Genomic DNA, 6,121 nt, shown 5'->3' on the forward strand with positions numbered 1-6,121 from the left:
CTCCTGAGCGTCCTCATTGGCTCATGACCATGCCACACTTGAACCACTGGAAGGACCATTTAAACTCCTCAGAGGAGAGTCAAATCAGAGAGGACAAACTTAGAGTGAGTAGCAAATTCTAAAGCTTCAGACAAGAATCCAACAGGGAGTCCAATGAGGCAGAATCACTATATTTCCTCTTATCTATGTCCTATTTCCACTTTGTTATCTAAGGAAAGTGACATTTATTTATAATTATATATATTTGCATGTCACATTGAGAGAAAAAAGTTCTTCAAAATCTTTACAGTAATTACCTCTGAACTAGAAATTTTTTGAGATAGTTTCTTATTTATGTTTCTCTACATATTTTCTGAAGTGTTAACATGATAATGTAACATCTATATCATAAAAGGCCTGTGGTCGTGACACTGTAACATTGGAATGACCAAACGACCGCTCACCAGGAGATGCATGGAGCACCTCTCACGGGCCGGGACTTGCAGCTCACATGGCAAGGCGGGCATGGCACAGGGTGGGCCTGGGGTCCTGCGGCTCAGGCAGTGCAGGTCTGGAGTCCCACAGCTTGTGCAGGGTGGGTCTGGGATCCAAGCGTAGCAGGTCTGTGTGTAGTGTAATTTTGGGTGTTGGGCCTCTAGTTTCATAATAAAAATATACTTTCACTTAAAAAAAAAGTCAATTATATTTTAAGATAGTCTTTCTAACTGTTCCTAAACTCGCTTTGTATGTTCGTGTTACCAAGGAGCTCTCTTACAACATGCAGGTGGTTTCCTGAGGGTCACATCTGACCTAATGAATCAGAATCGCCAGAGCTGAGCCTAGAAATCTAGACTTTGAAAAGCGTCCCAATTAGTTCTGCTGGAACTGAGTGCATTTGCCCTTGGGTCAGCCTGTGACTTGGAAACAGCACCTGCAGGCCTGAATTGCCCAGGTGTGGACTCTCCCTCTCACGGCTGGTGTTCAGGCTGCAACTCTAAAGAGGACAAATAGCCACTTCTCTGCAGTTAGCCACTGCCCAGGAAATCTCCTAAAGGCAGGTACCTTTAGTCGTGCCGCTCTGCTTATTTTGAGAAGAGTTACTGAAGTCTTAAAAAAAGGTTAAAATCTGTGATGGAAGGGCTCCAGTCCTCATCATTCCAGCTGAGGGCAGTGGCCAAGGTCTACAGAGGCGGCCCAGCCTCAGGCCCAGCATGGAAATGGGATCAGTCCTTGTCCCAGGCAACCCAGGAGCAGAGGCAGGAGATGAAGTCATCCTGGGTGAGAAGGTGAGCCTTACAGCATCCCCAACAGCTAGGTTTAAATGTTAACAAATGCCTTGTGGTTGCTGATTTTTGTTCAGAAAAATTGTTCTTATTGTTTTTTATATTGAGTTTATTGAGGTGACATTGGTTAATAAAATTATATAGGCTTCAGGTGTACAATTCTTTAATACATCATCTGTATTTTGTGTGTTCACCACCTCAGGTCAAGTTTCCTTCCATGACCACTTATCCCCCTTAACCCTTTTTTTCCTTCCCTACCCTTCTTTTCCTCTGGAAATCATGCTGTTATCAGTATCTATGAGGTGTTGTTTTGTTTTGCTTCTTTTGCTTTTTTATTTGCTTAATCCCTTCACATTTTTCACCCAGCCTCACAAAATCTCCCTCTCCTCTGACATCTGTCAGTCTGTATCTCCTTGTAGTTTTAATTTGCATCTCTGTATCTCTAAGTCTGTTTCTATTTTGTTAGCTTATGTTGTTCATTAGATTCCACATATGAGTGAAATCATATGGTACTTGTCTTTCTCTGACTGCTTTCTTTCACTTAGCCTAATGCTCTCCAGGTCCCTCCATACTGTAGCAAAGGGTTAGATATCCTCCTCCTCCTCCTTCTCCTCCTCCTCCTCCTCCTCCTCCTGCTTTTTTTTTGGCTGAATATTATCCCATTGTAGTAGTACTAACTAAAAGAACATAGTATTCTAAATATCCCACAGCTTTTTTATCTTCTCTACTGATGGACTGGGGTTGCTCCAAATCTTTTAAAAATGCTATAATAAACACAGGGGTGCAGATATTCTTTCAAATTAGTGTTTCAGGTTTCTTCAGAAGAGGAATTGCTGGGTCATAAGGCAGTTCCATTTTTAACTTTTTGAGATAATTCCATCCTGTCTTCCACAGCAGCTGCACCAATCCACATTCCCAACAACAGTGCTTGAGGGTTCTCTTTTCTCCACATCCTCCCCAATACTTGTGCTTTGTTGGTATATGGATGATAGACATTCTGACAGGTGTGAGGTGATATCTTGTTGTTGTTTTTTTATATATATTTTTATTGATTTTGTACAGAGAGGAAGGGAGAGAGATAGAGAGTTAGAAACATCGATGAGAGAGAGTCATCGATCAGCTGCCTCTTGCACACCCCCTACTGGGGATATGCCCGCAACCAAGGTACATGCCCTTGACTGGAATCGAACCCGGGTCCCTTCAGTCCCCAAGCTGACGCTCTATCCATTGAGCCAAACCGGTCTCGGCGATATCTTGTTGTTTTAATTTGCATCTCTCTGATCATTAGTGAAATTGAGTATTTTTTTTTTTTTATAAGTTCATTAGCCATCTGTATGTCCTTTTTAGAGAAGTATCTATTCAGGTCCTTAGCCTATTTCTAAATTGGATTGCTTGGTGTGTGGTGGTTTTTGTTGTTGTTGTTTTTTGTGTTTTGTGTTTTGTGTTTTTTTTTTGGTGTGTGTGTGTGTGTGTGTGTGTGTGTGTGTGTTGAGTTATATGAATTCTTTATAAATTTTGGATATTAACCTTTTATCAGATACACCATTGGTGAATATGTTCTTCTATTTCATTTTGTTGATGGTTTTCTTTGCTGTGCAAAAACATTTTAGTTTGATGTAGTCCCATTTTGTTATTTTTTTTCTTTTGTTTCTCTTGCCCAAAAAAGATGTATCAGAAAAAAATACTGCTATGAGAAATGTCCAAGATTTTATTGACTGTGTTTTATTCTAAGATTTTTATGGTTTCAAGTCTAACTTTGTAGTCTTTGATCTCTTTGGATTTATTTTTGTATATGGTGTAAGAAGGTGGTCTCGTTTCATTTTTTTTGCACATTATCTGTCTAATTTTCACAGCACCATTTATTGAACAAACTATCTTTACCCCATTGTATGTTTTCTGTCTCCTTTGTCAAATATTAATTGACTATAAAGGCATGGGTATATTTCTGAACTTTCTATTCTGTTCCATTGATCTATATATCTGTTTTTTATGCCAGGCTAGTTCCACTTTTAGCAAGATTAAAAAGAAATATAGACTTGGACCTATAATGAGAGAAGAACTGAAGGAGAAACAAGAGAAATGTACAGGTGAGACTTGTGTCCTGATAGCCTTGAGCTTAGGCTCAAGGTGAGTTTGTCTAGAAAGCAAGCGTTAGGACTTCTCACCTCATCCCAGCACGGTGCATTACCTATAGAGTATGGGATTTCAGGGAACATGCAGGAGCAGTAAAATTATTATGTGTCAAATGAGGGCATGGAAGTTAGCTGAGAGAACAGAGAGTTTGGTATTTTGAGTAAGACAGAAAATCCTTGGACTGAAGGTCAGGCAGTAGTAAGACCCAGGACATTATCCTAACAGACACAAGTATGCAGAGGTAATTTATCTGAAGGAATGATTTCCAGAAGAGTGGATACGAAAAGGGTCTGGTTACTTCTCCAGTGCTCTAGTACCATGAACTCCCTAGAACATGCTAGAGACAAGAAAGGAAAGGAAAATCTTGTCTCAATTGATTGTAAATCTGAAAATGGCTAAGAATTGTGTGAATCATATTTTATGTATTAGTCAGGATAGGAATTTGAAATTTAGAGGGATAGATATTATATAAAATATATTTAATTTCTATTTTACACTAAGTTTTATACTCTGATACTGCCTAACTTTACAGTTAATTCTTTTCAAGCAAGAGTTCTAGAATTATAGTCTGATTACGGCAAAGCTTTCTGGTATTAATTATATTTCTCCAACCCCTTTATTATTGGATCTTGTTTTGATGTTTTATTTGTCTGTGCCTTTTATTATATGCCTCTTAAATTCTTTTTGAAAGTGTTATAAACAAAAACAAGTTTTGGAACTGGAACCAGATTTCTTGCTGATTATATTGAGCTTTGATATGGCTTTTCTCATTAAAATAACCTTTTAAAAATAAATTAGTAAAACACAATCTACAAAATTGAAAAATTATACATAATACCAACACACAGTTGGCACACATTTGTTTCCATGACATTTGATAAAAAGTGTGTCCCTGACTTAAACAGACAATGAGTACCCATGACATCACCTGTCAGCTAGCTAACCTGGCCTTTATTCCTTTGGAGGGAAAACCATTAAAAGAAATGAAAAGATCAAAGGGATTTTACCATTGAACTGTTATCAGAGGACTCACAGCAGTTCACAGTTAAAAACTCACACCCCCATCAACAGCAGCAGCAGCAGCAAAAATGGATACATCATTAGCAGCCTGCCAGGTCCAAAGGCTAGCTGGGAAATAGATTCTGAATGTGAAACAGACTAATTAGGCCCATTGTTCCCTGCTGTCACTCCAAGGAACAGGGGGAACATACAGGCTGTTTGCTCAGCTGGGCTGAGTGGCAAACGTGAATCCCTTCCCCTCCCTAATGTGCATATAAAGTGTGGACTGTCCGCCAAGGTCAGGAGTACAAGCTAAATCTCTGTACAAACGTGCTAACGCAGATATGGGGATTAAAGGCGCATTAAGATGTTGTGAGGAGGATGAAGAGAGAAGACCACAGCAGAAGGAAAAAGCAATGACTGACGCCCGTGTGCCTTTTGCTAATGACCTTTAGCTCTTCAAAGCTTCTTATTTCAGTGGATGCCCACTCTGTTTGGAAGCAGAGCTGCCCATTGTAAAAAGCCTGCACAAAATCCCCACGTCCCCCAAAGGGAACGCCCTGCGAGGCCTGGGAAAAATCATTCCAGTCTGTGAGGCGGAAGCCTCCATTCTGGCCTTGGGGAGGCAAAGCTTGCTCCTCTCATGTGCTGCCACTTCACAAATCTTGCTGGGACTTGTGTCTTTTAATGACATTGGAATAGGAACATGGGAGTCCTTTCCTTAATGTGCTATTGTACTTCAAAACATGATTTCTTCCGACAGAATTAGAGGACAGTGTTTAGGGAATGAGCTGACATTGCTCTGCTAGCCACAGCAAGATTTTCAGAAGATGAATAAGCACTGAGCTACCACACACATACACACACGCACACACACACATGCACACACACACACACACACGCACGCACACACGCCAGCTGGACCCTGTCTTACTCATAGCCCTGCATAGAGGAAGGACACTGCACATTCCAACAACGGATCCCCAGGAGCCAAAGGCCACCAGCTGACAGTGGGAGAACCAAGACACAGGTTTAGGATTCTCAACGCCTTGTCCAACATTCCTTTTTCACTTCACTGGAGTTCTGACTCCTCCACTCACCCAACCCCATTAGCTCTGCCCCCAATCCCTAACCCTCAACCCCAATCAAGCAGCAGATGTCAATATAAACTAAGGGGGAGCTTGCTTAACAGTTGTTGCTGAATTCTAATGTAAAGATCAGTGCTGTCCTATTTAGAGAATTTTGCAAAATGGTCTCTTAGAGTTCCTGGAAGGCAGCAGCAAAGCAAAATGTCAGCATTAATTTGATATGGCTTTTTGTTGAATGCAGAACAGTTCATTAAAACCTTAAACAGGTGGCAGCTTTGGCAGCTCCCTGTGTGTACGCCACGGACAGATTTATTATGCCTTTCATTGTAAAATATTTATGCAGAAACAGACTCAGTGAGATAAATTATCTTGTTCACAAGAGCATTCTATTTGAGGCTGCTATGATAACTGCCATATCAATCAAATGATGCAATGAAACTTACCATCCATTTTATAATCATCATCAATTATTTGTAACAGGAAACTCTTTTCATTACTTCTCCACTTTAATTTCAGAATCTTCAAGACAGCTCTGACCTAACTGTGGGGGACAGTGCCACAAAATGGGGGGGGGGTGTATAGGCAGGACATCACCCCATTGTTGTTGCTGAGGTTCAGGGTGGGAACAGGACGTGCATT

At 40.6% G+C, this 6,121-nt stretch overlaps 1 protein-coding gene across 1 annotated transcript in view; it reads right to left on the reverse strand.

Annotated features, from left to right (window-relative positions):
* The window catches only part of ARHGAP24 (Rho GTPase activating protein 24), a 430,260-nt gene that overhangs the window by 262,161 nt on the left and 161,978 nt on the right, over positions 1 to 6,121 (reverse strand). The gene's annotated exons all lie outside the window — the stretch shown is intronic.

The sequence above is a fragment of the Pipistrellus hanaki genome, assembly GCF_964339955.1.
Source record: "Pipistrellus hanaki genome assembly, chromosome: 1".
NCBI lineage: Eukaryota > Metazoa > Chordata > Mammalia > Chiroptera > Vespertilionidae > Pipistrellus > Pipistrellus hanaki.